This window comes from Hemiscyllium ocellatum, chromosome 38 (genome assembly GCF_020745735.1).
Source record: "Hemiscyllium ocellatum isolate sHemOce1 chromosome 38, sHemOce1.pat.X.cur, whole genome shotgun sequence".
NCBI classification, from domain to species: Eukaryota; Metazoa; Chordata; class Chondrichthyes; order Orectolobiformes; family Hemiscylliidae; genus Hemiscyllium; species Hemiscyllium ocellatum.
This window is the reverse complement of record NC_083438.1, coordinates 35,795,937-35,812,585: the sequence shown is the minus strand read 5'-3', so window position 1 is coordinate 35,812,585 and position 16,649 is coordinate 35,795,937.

The window sequence follows — 16,649 nt, the reverse complement described above, 5'->3', positions numbered from 1 at the left end:
TGTATTACTTATTACATTGTTTTGACACCCAGTGTATGCCTCTTGTACTTACCATGTTATTCCAGTCATGTCAATTCACTCCAGCACCACATTATTTTTATTTTTTGGGATTATGTCTCTGTCTCAATTAATCAGATCATAGACCATCCTTTCACATGTTATTCAGGGATTGACACTTCACTCACACCATCCGTCATGTTTGATCACCTGCACGTTTTTTGTTACTCAGCCTCTCAACAGTCCTCCTTAAATTGTCTCAATTTCCTGGCATTATTCTGCCATTATCTCTCCGCATGTAACATCTGTCCACGTGAGCTTCCCTCCACTTCACCTGATGAAGGGGCAGCGCTCCGAAAGCTTGTGATTTCAAATAAACCTGTATGAGTATAACCTGGTGTCATGTGATTTCTGACTTTATGCATCCCAGTCCAACTCTGGCACCTCTACATTATAATGTAGTGAACGAGTTTGTCTTTAGACACGGAGAGGAGCAGAGAAAGGGAAACCTGGGAGGTTCAGTGAAGAGAAGGGAAGTTAGGATGAGGTGATGTCCTTGTGGAGTTATCACGGACTGTTCATCCAATGTTCTGAGAACCCGAATCCACATTCCACCACAGAGATATCCCCACACTGAAAATCTGGAGATAAACCCAAAAGGAACATGAAACAGTCCATCATTGTTGGTGGATAAAAAAGCCATCTGGTTCACTCATATCCATCAGGGAAGGGCAAACAGTCATCCCTGTTTGGTCTGACTCAACAGGTGACTCCAGACCCTCAAAAAATGTTTCACTGTGAGCTACCAACCCCTCCACCGGGCAAGTTAGGGATGGGTCACAAACGCTCCTCTAGCCAATCCCAATGATATACCTTGAATGAGTGAACACAGTTGTGAATGAATGTAGATCCATCAGATGGAGAGAATGAGAAAGGAATGATAGTAAAATGAGCGACGTGGACAAATTATGGATGTGTGGAGACAGAAATAGCTTCAGTGATGTGTCTCATGCTGAAAATATCACGTTAAACCTTAAATTCTTTGTTTCCTGGAGAACATTTTGAGTGTGCATGATTATAGATCGTGTGAGATTGGTGAAGGGAATCACATAAAACAAAGACACAACATTCACAACGTACATTTGTTTTCTGAAGTTGCACAAATGTGCATCATGTCAGGATTGTGAAAGGAATAAGATAACACCAATGCACAAAGTACACACTGTACATTTTTCTTTATTTTTCTTTATTTCCTCCTGAATACTCTTTCAGATGTGAACAGAAAAACCTCCAATGTGGTTAAAGGAGAGAAAAGGAGGTGAGGGAAGTTTTCCGTCAGACGGGAAACTGACCGTTTTCATACCCTTGGACAGGATCCAGCCCATGAGGTAATCCAGACGACTGCCTGCTGGGCTGAGTATTAAAATACCATCCAAAATGCATTGCACTCCACAGGGCTTTGGGGAATCGGGCTATTGGAATGGTGTCTGTGCTGGAAGGGATATCAGGCAGGATGTTCATTGCGAAGCAGAGTGGGTCAGAGATTCATCAATCATCTGAAACCTCACAAGAAGAATGACATGCCCATGAATTGATACCTCTTGAAAAACTGATCTTATTTTCTTTAAGGCTGTTGGACAAATGTATTTCTCAAGGAAAGGTTTGATTAGGAGTAGTCAACATGGCTTTGTATGTGGAGATCATGCCTCACAAATTTGTTAGAGTGTATTGATGAAGTGAACAGGAAGGTTGAAAAGGGCCGGCCGATTTGTATTTCAGTTCGGCCATTGATAAGGGTGCTCTGGAAGGTTAGATCGCATGTAATGCAGGATGAGCTGGCAAATTGGATACAAAATTGGCTCGATGGTAGGATGCAGAGCATAATAGTGGGAGGATGCTTGTCAGACTGGAAACCTGTGACTAGTGGAGTGCCTCAGGGGTTGGTGCTGGGACCATTACTGTTTGTTATCTATATCAACCATTTGGATGAGAATGTACAAGGTTTGACATGATTAGTCAGTTTGCAGATGACACTAAAATAGGCGGTATCTTGGACAGTGAGGAAGGTTATCAGAAATTGTAGCAGGATATTGATCACCTGGGGAAACAGGCTGAGAAATGGCAAATGGAGTTTAATGCAGTTAAGTGTTTGATCTCGCATTTTAGGAAAGTCAAATCAAGGAAGGGGTTTCATGGTGAATTTTAGGGCCTTAAGGAATGCAATGGAACTTGGAGTTCAGGTTCACAGTCCTGTGAAAGTGGAATCACAGGTAGACAGGGCAGTGAAGAAGGCTTTTGTCACATTGGCCTTATCAGTCAGGGCACAGAGTAGTGAAGGTGGGAAGTTATGGTGCAGTTATACAGGAGCGGCTGCACGGAGATCATTGTGTTCTGTTTTGGTCACTTTGTGATTGGAAGGATGTTATCACACTGGAAAGAATGTAAACAAAATTTACAAGGATGGTGCCAGGACTCAAGGAACTGAGTTATAGGGAGAGTTTGGAGAAACTAGGACAATTTTCTTTTGAGAATAGGAGACTGAGAGGGGACATTATCGAAGCATCTAGCACCATGAGAGGCATGGATCGGATAAGTGCACTCAGACATTTTCCCGGGATTGGGAAATTGAGGACGAGAAGGCATCAGCGTAAGGTTAGAGAGGAAAGAATGAAAGGGAACCAGAGAGTTTGTTTACACAGAGGGTGATATGGATATGGGATGGTCTGCCAGTGGAAGTGGTTGAGGTGGGTACATTAACAACATTTAAAAGGCATTTGGACAAATACATGGAGAGGAAAAGATTGGAAGGATATGGGCTAAGTACAGGGAAATGGGGGTTAGTGAGGATGGATATTTTGGTTGCCATGGAGCTGTTTGTACCAAAGGGCCTGTCTCCATGCTATAGGACACTATGCATCGATGAGAAATGGTGAGAGCACAGAGAGGGGCACAAACTTCAGTCTTAATCACTTTTCTTATTTTGCTATAGGGATACATTCACGGATGAGAGTGAAGGGATATTTCAGAGCCCTCTTCAGCTCCTCTCTGAATTTACTCTGGGTCAGAGCATAAAGGGCAGTGTTTGTACAGGAGATCAGGTAGAAGAGCACAGTCCCAGATATGTCTGCGATCATAACAGGATGGTCATAACTGGGGTAAAAATGGTTGTTGGTAATCTCCATCAGTAAGAAAACACTGACCTTGGTCATCCACAACAATATAAAACTGCCTGAGACAACCAACAGCAGGATGATGGATTTCCGCCTGTTGACCATCTCTGCATCTCCTCTCTGGTCCCTGTTACTGGGAGCTCGGAGACCCCTGCGTGCCCGATTTGCCAAGACAATGTGCCTGACGATCAGAGCATTGAACAGCAGGATCAGGAGGTAGGGGATCAATGGGTTCAACAGCTGGTGGATCCAGAAAAATGTCACCCATCCTGGCAAGATGAAGAACTCTGGTCTGATGTCACAGCCCCAGGGTACACCACCCCATGTGCCATATGGTTGGTACTTAAAGTAAAAAGGGATATTCCTGAAAATGTTCACCAGACAAACAGTGGTTACCATGGCAGCTGCTGTTCTGGCAGAGCAATATCTGGCTTTCAGATTGTGGCAGCAAATGGCTACAAAGCGGTCAAAGGTGAAAGTGATGTTCAACCAGACAGAACAGTCAATAGCAGCATAGCCCAGTACGGCATTTGCACTACACGCCGCTCTATAGAAGAGGAAGGAGAATGGGAAATACTCATAACAGAGTACATCAATGATGACACGGAAGAGAACGGCCAGTAGATCCGCCATTGCCATGGATATTAGGTAGATGGATATACCTTTAGTGACCCCGCACTTTCCCCGAGAGAGAACCATAATCGTCATCAAATTAGCTGTAAGATAAGTTCAGACGTTGATGAATATTAAAGATGATGGAGCATCATTGTTACATTGTGTAACAAAGAAAGAGTTCAGTCATCATATAAAATAGCCAAAGTTAATATTAAGCATAGTCAGGCAAATCAAATTGCAGTTTTCCAATGGTTTCAAAACTACTGAACGAATCTCATTAACTTTACCTGCATCAGGATAAAATACAGAAATAATGGCAGAAAATTCCAACAGGCCAAACCAGTGTGAGCATTTTGGATTTAGAAAAAAGTACCTTAACATTTGCAAACACTTTTCATCACCTCCAAACTTCCGAAAGTGCTTCAAAATCTAACAACGTTTTGAAATGTATTCCTTCCTTGTTCTAAGTTCAGGTCATTCTGCTATAACAAAATGCAAATTAACTATAACACGATTGATGAATAGTGGATGTTGTTTGGATCACGTGAGTTTCTACTAAATGGGAATTGTGATTTTCCAACACTATAGTACAATATTCAACAGCACGAGACCACGGAAGAACACAATGTCATGTAATAGCAGACCTTCCTGCTTCTGCTAATCTAAATGTGTGTCTTGGGTACAGCTGATTATCAGGAAAAACCCAACTGGTTCATTCATGTCTCTTAGGGATGGAAACCTGTCACCTTTACCCAGTCTGGTCCACATGTGACTATAGATCCACAGCAATGTGGTTAACTCTTAACTGCCCTTTGAAAAATTTGGAATGGAAAATAAATGGCACCCTGCTAGCGACAATGAATTAAATATATCCAGATTTCCTTTTGAGAGGCACATTCCTTAAGGAAGTGAACACTGGTCTCTTCCCCCACCCACAGCATGCAGAAGGGAATAGGATGCCATATGTGCAGGAAGGATCTGACTGGACCCACTATTCCAAGTTGTACAAAAGCTATGTCTGGGGGTTTGTTTTTTTTTCTAAGTTCTGGTGAAAGTGATTTCCATCAAATGACTACCACAGTCTGCACAGGGGATAGACTATCTCTTCTCCCATCAGATGAACACTGCCTGAGGGGATCTAATTCCACCTTCACAAAGGGCCGAGCGAGGAGAGGCAGATAGAGTTGAATTTAGATAAATGTCTATGAGGTACTGCATTTCAGAAAGGCAAATCAGGGCAGGACTTATACACTTAATGGTAAGGTCCTGGAGAGTGTTGCTGAACAAAAAGATCTTGGAGTGCGGGTTCATAGTTCCTCGAAAGTAGAGTCGCAGGTAGATAGGATAGTGAAGGCGTTTGGTATGCTTTCTTTTATTGGTCAGAGTATTGAGTACAGGAGTTGGGAGGTCATGTTGCGACTGTATGGGACATTGGCTAGGCTACTTTTGGAATATTGTGTGAAATTCTGGTCTCCCTGCTACATGAAGGGTGATGCAAAACTTGAAAGGGTTCAGAAAAGAATTTATAAGGATGTTGCCAGAGTTGGAGGGTTTGAGCTCTAGGGAGAGGCTAAAAAGGCTGGGGTTGGTTTCCCTTGAACTTCGGGCGCTGAGGGGTGATATTACAATGGTTTATAAAACCATGAGGGGCGTGGATCAGGTGAATAGAGAAGGTCTTTTCCCTGGGATGAGGGAGTCCAGAACTGGAGGGCATAGGTTTAGGGTGAGAGGGGAAAGCTATAAAAGGGATATAAGGGGCAACTTTTTCACACAGAGGGTGGTACGTGTGTGGAATGCGCTGCCAGAGGAAGTGGTGGAGGCTGTTATAATTACAATATTTAAACGCATCTGGATGGGTTTCAAGGGATTTGGACCCAATGCTGGCAAATATGACCAGATTTACGGGTATTAAGATTATCTGGTTGGATGGACAAGTTGGATTGAAGAGTCTGTCTCCCTGCTGTATATCTCAAAGACTCTATGGCTCTGTAAGGTTTTTATTTAATCCCTGGAACCATTCTGTTCACTCTCCAGTGCCCCATCCCCATCTGGAGCATGACATAGACAACTAACAAAACATATTTACAAGGATGTTACCCAGATTGAAGGGTTTGAGTTATAAGGAGAGTTTGGTTAGGCTGGGACTTTTCTCCCTGGAGCATCAGAGGCTGAGGGGTGACCTTATTGAGGTTTATAAAATCATGAAGGGACATGGATAGGGTAAATAGACAAAGTCCTTGCCCCAGGTAAAAACAATGACTGCAGATGCTGGAAACCAGATTCTGGATTAGTGGTGCTGGAAGAGCACAGCAGTTCAGGCAGCATCCAACGAGCAGCGAAATCGACGTTTCGGGCAAAAGCCCTTCATCAGGAATAAAGGCAATGAGCTGGAAGCATGGAGAGATAAGCTAGGGGAGGTGGGGGTGGGGAGAGAGTAGCATAGAGTACAATGGGTGAGTGGGGGAGGAGATAGATTTCGCTGCTCGTTGGATGCTGCCTGAACTGCTGTGCTCTTCCAGCACCACTGATCCAAAGTCTTTGCCCCAATTTGGGGAATTCAATACAAGGGGACATAAGTTTCAGGTGAGAGGGGAAAGATAGAAAAGGGACTGGAGAGGCAACTTTTTCACACAGAGGTTGGCTCAAACTGAAAGAGTAAGTGATAGAGGTGGGGACAATTACAACATTTTAAAAACGTTTGCACAGCTACATGAATAAGACAGGGTCAGAAGGATATGGGACAAATGTAGGCAAATGGGACTAGTTCAGTTTAGAAACCCTGGTCAGCACAGATGGATTGGGCTGAAGGGTCTGTTTCCGTGCTGTGAAACTCTACAACAATATATCATTCATCAAATATCTTACCTCAGAACACAGGTAGAAATACACCCATTTAATGAAGGAGAAAGATCAGCTGACCTGGAACACAGACTACGGTGAGGAAATGAAAGAAAACATTTCGGATCTGCGGTATTATTGGTCCTTGCAATTGTTCACGATAAGCAATCCTATTCACCAAATCTACAGTTCAGATTCCCAAGTTAAAAAGGCCACCTTACTTATACAGCCAGGTAAACCCCTTGTGGTACAGTCACTGTCAGTCCAGTACATTGGACACCACACTAAGACTGCCTTGTCATTTTGTGAATTCCCTCAGCTCTGGTATTTTTTATTACATTGAAATGGAACTGTTTCTGAAGTGAATTCCCAAAGGACTCTCATTAACTCTCCGATGTGTGTGTTTCTCAATCCGATTCTTTCAGCACTGGCTTTCACAGTTTTAAAAAAAAAGGCACTCTTTCTATTTTAACTTCTCATGTCAAGCACTGGATATTTTATTGTCAACGGGATAGATGACACCCAGACTTGTGAGCCCAAGAGAGAAGGAACTCCCAAATAAATCTAATGTGTAAAACAGAAGGCTGTGGTGTAGTGATACTGTCACTGGACTGGGATCCCCAGTTCCGAGGACGGATCACTCAACCCAAAATGATACCTCTGATTTCTTTCCACAGATGCTGCCACACCTGCTGAGCTTTTCTAGCAACTTCTGTTTTCTGTTAGAATCCCCAGCTGTTGTTCAAATCCCACCATGAAATGTGGTGAAATATGTGTTCATTTTTTAAAAAAAAACATTTGAAATAAAATATCTCTTCCAATTGATTGTGATTTAAGAACCCATCTGGTTCACTGCTACCCTCCAGTGAATGGAATCTACCATCCTTAACTAGTCTGGCCGACATGTGACTCCATCAGTGATGTCATTGACTCTTAACTGTCCTCTGGGCAACTGGGGATTAGATTAGATTCCCTACAGTGTAGAAACAGGCCCTTCGGCCCAACATGTCCACACCGACCCTCTGAAGATCAACCCCCTCAGATCCATTTCCCTCTCACGAATGCACCACGCACTACAGGCAATTTAGCATGGCCAAATTGGCCTGAAGTGGCCAATTAGCATGGCAATGGCCAATTTAGCATGGCCAATTTACACAGACCCATTTCCCTCTGACGAATGCACCTAGCACTACGGGCAATTTAGCATGGCCAATTCACCTGACTTGCGCATCTTTGGACTGTGGGAGGAAAGCGGAGCACTCGGAGGAAACCCACACAGACGCGGGGAGAATGTGCAAACTCCATGCAGACAGTTGCCCGAGGCTGGAATCGAACTTGGAACCCTGGTGCTGTGAGACAGCAGTGCTAACCACTGAGCCACCGTGCCACCCCATTGGTAATAAATGTTGGTCTAGCCAGAAATGCCAACATGTCAAACAAATTTTGGAGCAAAAGTGAAAGGATATATATTTTGTTGTGATCCTGTTGATCAAAGTTATGACTTAAGAGACAAGCCACGCATATTGATTAGATACCAGGAAATCAAGATGTATGGGACAAGGGCAGGAAGTTGGGTGTGAGAGACGTCATGATTCTATTCATTGACAAAACAAGCTCGAGGGGCTGAATGGCCTACTCATATTCCTACTTATTCTAGTGTTATGGACTAGGAATACAATGCTCAGCATCTTCTCTCTTTAGAGGTGAACCAAGTCACAACAGATCCATTTCACGGCAAGAGCCGACACTCGCTCATTTTCTCAAAGGGTCACCGACCTCGAAGATGAACTGCGTCCTGTCCAATTGCTTTCTGACTTGCTGAGCCTTTCCCATATTTTCAGATTTTAACGTCTAAATGCAGAGATGTAATGAGCTACTTAATATCCTTTCAAGACAATTCCTTTCAGGGAGTCAATGAGAAAAGCAGAAAGAGATGGAGAGCTCCAGAGTTTTTTGTTTGTAAAGGGATCAGTATTTGGATCTTAACCCATTTCTATAAGCTCATCACAACCAATTCCAGTCATTGATTCCTCATCCTGTTTGTGTTTTGGAGGACAAATTTGCAACATGCAAGTCAGTCAGACACCAGACCATTGAATAATGGGATAGTGTTAAGCTTCTTCTCTCTCCCACCGTGAAACCCCTTGAGGAGAGTGTGTGGCAAGTACTCCAGTTCTGAAGGGGGTTCTCACTCACCAGCAACCATGTGCTTGTTTATAAATATCACACCGATTAGTCATGTTCAAACACTGCAAATGTTAAGAAAGATGATCAGACCCATCTTTGAGTCCCATCTGTTATGGACAAGGCCAGACCCCATGAAAACCCCTCTAAGGAGGTAGCCTAGACCGTAACTTTGCTGTTTGTTTAGACAGGTATACAGTGGATATTCATGATGTAAATTATTTGGGTCAACTGCCAAGTTTTAAACACACAAAAAAAATTCACAAAATTATGGAATGAAACACAAAAAAAAAGAAAATAGAATGCCCAATAACTTATCCTATCCAAACCCAACTTAGTGATGATATTTTGAAAATACACACATCCCTCAGCACAAACAGCAAAACACAGACAACTCACAGCTCAACACGGGCAGAAGGAACGACAGTCCGCAGCCTTTCTTTACCCACACAACTGCTAAACTGAACCCATAAACCTCAACTGCCAGGACAGGCCAATCCCCTTTCAATCTACAAGTTATTTCTAAAACATGAAAGCTATTGGCCTGAGGTAACATCTGCTTCCGGGTAAACAAAAAGTGCCCCAATAAACCATTCATCTCTGCACCAACTCAGCCATTTCAGAGCGTGGGCTGTTGTTCACGGCCCCTCCGAGAAAATCAAGGACACAGTAATTTTGAGGAAAAGGACCAGTTTTGTGACTGACTGCGTGGAACTGTTTGTATGTCCAAAGCTGCCCTCTTTTCTCTTGCACCATCTTTGCACAACTGCTCACAAACAATTTTACTTTAAAACAGTCCAATAAGAGCATGTAAGAGTGTGTGTGTATGTATGCTCCTACGTGTGTGTATGTGTGAGAGTGTATAGTGTAATGGGGTCACCTGTAGTGTGACATAAACGCAAGGTCCCAGTTGAGGCCATCCTCATGGGTACTGAACTTAGCTATCAGGGTCTGTTCACCCAATTTGTTCACTATATCATTTCAGTTGCATCACACTGTAATCTTCTGTGATGAATTCCATGCCATTTTTTTCTTATGCTCTGCAACCACCTGATGAAGGATCAGTGCTCTGAAAGTTTGTGCTTGTAAATAAACTTGTCTATAACCTGGTGTTGAGTGATTTTTAACTTTGTCCACCCCAGTCCAACACTGGCTCCTCCACATCACACTTGCATACAGTCATTTATTTCCACACACATTCAGTTATACACAAAGTCCTTTTCATATACACACACATACATACACATTCATTCACACACACAAAATCATTCATACATGCGCACACACTCTCAAACACGCGCACTCTCTCATACATGCATACACACATGCTCACATATATGTACACACACTTACATATACATGCACACTCACACATACATGCACACTCACACACACACTTTCACACGCGCACACAAACACACACATAGGGAAAATGGTAGCCATGTTCTGTCTAAAGGGAGGTGCCAGAACACACTGCATACTTGATCTACACGACGGTCTTGTTCAAACACTGACAGAGGAGAACGTCTCTCTAAGACACCTTGACCCAGTTTGCAGTGCATTTCTGCCTTTAAATATTTCTCCACACCCATCATGTGTGGCATTCCAAGGTCTAGCTCAAGGATGGGATAATCGAGATAGATCTTCCAGGCAGTCGATGAATGCATTGCTCAAAATTTGCATTTTTGGTTCTTATTGATTTTTTTTTGAAAAACTCATGTTGGAGGTAACAAGTCAATATGTCCTTCAGTGATTTGGTGCAATGATCTGTCATCATGGCACATGAGGGTGAAACACCACAACTGTTGGAAATCGGATTCTAATCAAGATTGCATCACCTCAGATATTAACTCTGTGGTTGTCTGCATTGATGCTCCAAATCTGCTGAGCGTTCTTAACGTTGGCTGAATTTAGTACAGAGGTACTGTGTCTGTGACTTTGAATTTTTCAAGGTAATGGCATGTTAGGGAGGGGATGACTCAAAAGAAAGCAGGCAGCAAACTCTGCAGCTTTGTTTAATAGAGAGAAACATTACTGTAACCTAATCTGTTTCTATAAGGTTATTCCTCATCGTGTTGAGTTGCAGCCATTATTCTTTATGAATCGTGTGTATATGTGAGTGAGTGAGAGAGTGTAAATGTTGTGTCTGTGAGTGTGTGTGCATGTGAGAGTGTGCGCATGTATATATGTGTGTGTGCATGTATGAGAGAGCATGTGTGTGAGTGGGTATATGTGTATGAATGTGTCTATGTGTATGATTGAGTGAGCAAGTGACTATGTGCATGTGTATATGAGTGAGTGTCTGTGTGTGGATGTAAGTTTGCTCACTGAGCTGGAAGGTTTGGTTTCAGACGTTTTGTCACCATACTAGGTGACATCATCAGTGATCCTCCAGTGAAACACTGGTGGTATGGCCCACTTTTTATTTATGTTTCCTTGGGTTGGTGAAGTCATTTCCTGTGGTGATGTCATTTCCTGATCTGTTTGTCAGGACGGGGGGATGAGAAAATGAGTGTGTATCTGTGCATGTATGTATGTGAGTGTAAATGTGTGAGTGAGCCTGTGTTTTTTGTGTGAGAGTGTGTGGGAGAGAGTGTGTCAGTGTGTGTGTGAGTGAGTGTACGTCTATGTATATGCGTGTGTGCATCTGTGTGTATGTGTGTGTGAGTGTGTGAGAGAGAGAGACTGTGTTTGTGAGTTTTTGTGTGAATGTGTGTGTCTGTATATTGAAACACGAATTCACAGTATACAAACCAGTTCTGGTCTCCAAATTTGAGGAAAGACATTCTGGCTATTGTGGGAGTGCAGCGTAGGTTCACAAGGTCAATTCCTGGAATGGCGGGATTACCTTACACTGAAAGACTGAAGCGACTGGGCTTGTATACACTTGAGTTTAGAAGACTGAGAGGGGATCTGATTGAGACATGTAAGATTATGAAAGGATTGGACACTCTGGAGGCAGGAAACATGTTTCCGCTGATGGGTGAGTGCCGAACCAGAGGACACAGCTTAAAAATACAGGGTAGGCCATTTAGGACAGAGATGAGGAGAAACTTCTTCACCCAGAGAGTGGTGGCTGTGTGGAATGCTCTGCCCCAGAGGGCAGTGGAGGCCCAGTCTCTGGATTCATTTAAGAAAGAGTTGGATAGAGCTCTCAAAGATAGTGGGATCAAAGGTTATGGAGATAAGGCAGGAGGAGGATACTAATTAGGAATGATTAGCCATGATCATATTGAATGGCGGTGCAGGCTCGAAGGGCTGAATGGCCTACTCCTGCACCTATTGTCTATTTTCAGTTACACACAAGGTCACCGTGTTCCTTTCTGACTGATAGAATAGCAATAAGGCAGTTGTTTCAGCTCCACAGTGACCCCTTGAACACAGCGTCTGGTGATGGTGTGATTCAAGTCATTCCAAAAGTTTATGGGTCCTGCTATGTGTCATAGAACATGACATCTTTGTGCCTAACTGTAATATAACACAGATTAGAAAGGAGAGGCGAAGAAAGTATAAGTTAGAAAAGGTAGACAGATCAATCTCTGATTTCTGTGACACGTAGATAGTGAGACATTGGCACCATTACATTGAGTGATGCTGGTGGCCCTGATGTTGGCCAGACAGTGGATTGTGTAACAATAGCTTTTATTTTTTGGATCATAGAGTCATGCAACATGGAAACAGACCCTTCGGCCCAACCAGTCCATGCCGACCATAGTCCCAAGCTAAACTAGTCCCCCCCTGCCTGCTCCTGGCCCATCTCCCTCCAACCCTTTCGTATTCATGTCCTTATCCAAATGTCTTTTAAATGTTGTAACTGCACCCCACCCCCAAAGCCCCACCCTACTTCCTCAGAAAGCTCATTCCACACATGAACTTTGCATCTTATGTCTTTTTTTAAATCTCTCTCCTCTCACCTTAAAGATTATCACCCGTACTTTTGAAATTCCCCTCCTTTGGGAAAAGACAATGATCATCAACTCGATCTATTTTATAAACATCAATCAGGTCACCTCCCAACCTCCTACACCCCAATGAAACAAGTCCCAGCCTTTCTTTATAACTCAAACCTTCCGTACCTGGCAACATCCTGGGAAATCTCTCCTGAACCCTCTCCAGCTTGATAATATCCTTCCTATAACTGAGTCTAAAAATGGAAAAGGTCACCACTTCAAACTGAGGGACGGTGGAGAAACATATTGCAGTTAAGGAAATGAATGATCTGCGGGAATTCGTTGTAAATTGGACTTATGCAAGTAGTAGGGTACAATGCTGGATGCTTCTGTTGGAATCATAGAATCATAGAATCCCTATAGTGTGGAAAATTTGGCCCAACAAGTCGATACCGAATCTCCAAAGAGCAACCCACCCTGACCCACTCCCCTACTACACTACACTTATCCCAAACTAATGCGCCTCCTGAACACATCGGGCAACGTAGTATGGCCAATCCACCCTAACCTGCACATCCCTGGACACTATGGGACAATTTCCCATGGCCAATCCACCCTAACCTACACATCCCTGGGCACTATGGGACAATTTCTCATGGCCAATCCACCCTAACCTGCACATCCCTGGGCACTAGGGGACAATTTCCCATGGCCAAACCACCCTAACCTGCACATCCCTGGGCACTATGGGACAATTTCCCATGGCCAATCCACCCTAACCTACACATCCCTGGGCACTATGGGACAATTTCTCATGGCCAATCAACCCTAACCTGCACATCCCTGGGCATTAGGGGACAATTTTGCATGGCCAATCCACCCTAACCTACACATCCCAGGGCACTATGGGACAATTTCCCATGGTCAACCCAACCTAACCTGCACATCCCTGGACATTATGAGACAATTTTGCATGGCCAATCCACCCTAACCTGCAAATCCCTGGGTACTATGAGACAATTTCCCATGGCCAATCAACCCTAACCTGCACATCCCTGGACACTATGGGACAATTTAGCATGGCCAATCCACCCTAACCTGCACATCCCTGGACACTATCGGATAAGTTAGCACGGCCAATCCACCCTAACCTGCACATCTCTGGACACGATGGGACAATTTCCCATGGCCAATCCACCCTAACCTGCACATCCCTGGGCACTATGGGACAATTTCCCATGGCCAATCCACCCTAACCTGCACATCCCTGGGCACTATGGGACAATTTCCCATGGCCAATCCACCCTAACCTGCACATCCTTGGACACTATCGGATAAGTTAGCATGGCCAATCCACCCTAACCTGCACATCCCTGGGCACTATGGGACAATTCAGCATGGCCAATCCACCCTAACCTGCACATCCTTGGACACGATGGGACAATTTAGCATGGCCAACCCACCCTAACCTGCACATCCCTGGGCACTATGGGACAATTTCCCATGGCCAATACACCCTAACCTGCACATCCCTGGACAATATGGGACAATTTCCCATGGCCAATCCACCCTAACCTGCACATCTCTGGACACTATGGGACAATTTCCCATGGACAATCCACCCTAACCTGCACATCCCTGGACACTATGGGACAATCTAGCATGGCCAATCCACCCTAACCTGCACATCCCTGGACACTATGGGACAATTTAGCATGGCCAATTAACCCTAACCTGCACATCCCTGGACACTATGGGACGCTTTCCCATGTCCAATTCACCCTAACCTGCACATCCCTGGACACTATGGGACAATTTAGCATGTCCAATCCACCCTAACTGACACACCCTCAACACTAAGGGCAAATTAGCATGGTCAGTTCACCCAACCTGTGCATCTTTGGAGTTTGTAGGTATGAGTCCAGGGGCTAGTTTGCTCAGTGACAGCGTTTTGATTGGTTTATCAACCACAGCTGCTTGTGTGTGTGTTCAAGAGTACTCAGCATGGTAACAACCGCCTGATTGGTTCCTGGGAAATCAGCGACAGTTTTGTGATTGGACAATGAAGCATGTCCAGCCAGTGCAGGAGTAACCATCTCGCTCCTTGCTGTGAGTAAAAGGGAGTAAAAGGAGATCCCAAGCCACAAGTTATTCTTTCACCCCATAAAACTCTAATTGAAAAGGAAAATGGGTAAATCAAAATTACTTCAGATACTCTGAAAGGATGAGTTTTCTTTAAAATGTCATGCTGTGGTGTATTCACACCTTGTATCACCCTCAAACAGTTGAACGGAATCAGAAGAAGACTGAAGGAGAGCATTTAAATGACACGCAGACTGATGCCAGGACTCTGCTTTACTGGTAATTACTTGTAGTATTTCTGTCTTATCTTCTCACCTTGTGCATCTGCTTCTATGTGCATGGAATTTTTATTGAAATGTGTAGAATTGCAGTTAAAGAGAATTAAAGGTTAATAATTCTTGCTTCTTTTTGACCAGCAGTTAACAACAATCTATTTACAATAAATAAACATCTGGGTTTGGTAGTCTGCTAAATCAGGGACTTTGGATAGTTTGATTATGTATTTTTATATTTGTGCTGACACCAGTGTGGTACTGGATTCCGAATTCCTAATCAGAGATCAGCCCTCTAGTCTTCCAGGACAATGATGACTTCACCGCTTTACCTCAGTGAGTCACAACAGTTGATTCAAGCTGCTTGCAGGTCAGGTGAACTGGTGAATGGCCTTCGTGCTGTGTCCTTTCAACTGCAGTGTCAGGTTTCTGGCAAACAGAGAGAGAGAGGTGCTGGAAACACACAGCAGTTCAGGTAGCATTCGAGGAGCAGGAAAATCGATGTTCCAGGCAAAAGCCCTTCATCAGGAATTCCTGTGTTACTGACTGTACTTGTACTGATGTTAATCCAGCTCCCTCACACTGTCACTCAGTAACCCTTCTCCCCCCAGCGCCCTGAGTTACTGACTGTATCTGCACTGATGTTAATCCAGTTCCCTCACACTGTCACTCAGTAACCCCTCTTCCCCCCAGCGCCCTGTGTTACTGACAGTATCTGTACTGATGTTAATCCAGCTTGCTCACACTGTCACTCAGTAACCCTCTTCCCCCCAGAGCCCTGTGTTACTGACTGTATCTGTACTGATGTTAATCCAGCTTGCTCACACTGTCACTCAGTAACAGGAATCATCTGATGAAGGGCTTTTGCCCAAAACGTCGATTTTCCTGCTCCTTGGATGCTCCCTGAACTGCTGTACTTTTCCAGCATCAATCTAGTCCAGAATCTGGTTTCCAGCATCTGCAGTCATTGTTTTTAGTAAAGAGAGAGAGAGATTCTGCCTTTCTTATTACCTGCAGTACAGGGTTGATGAGGAATTTTCTCCACTGAGACTCGCACAGTACACACTTTCACCCAATAGCACACAATGAATTGTGTTGAAACTATCTGTTAGTATCTGCTTCAGTGTACTCTTTAACAGCGACATCACAAACATTGTACCAGATGGTGTGGTGGTTCAGTGGTTAGCACTGCTGTCTCATAGCATGAGGAACATGGGTTCAATTCCACCCATGTCTGTGTGAGATTTGCAAACTCTCCCTGTGTCTGTGCGGGCTTCCTCTGGATCCTCCAGTTTTCGCCCACAACCCAAAGGTGTACGGGTTGCGGTGGATTGGCCATGTTAAATTATCCCATAGTGCCCAGGGATGTGCAGATTAATCCCATAGTGTCCAGGAATGTGCAGATTAGGGTGGATTGGATACGGGAAATTGTCCCATAGTGCCCAGGGATGTGCAGGTTAGGGTGGATTGGCCATGGGAAATTGTCCCACAGTGTCCTGGGATGTGTAGGCTCGGTGGATTAGCCATGGGAGATGCTGGATTACAGGGATAGGTTACGGGCTGGATTGGATCTGTGTAGGATACTCTTTGGAGGGTTGGTT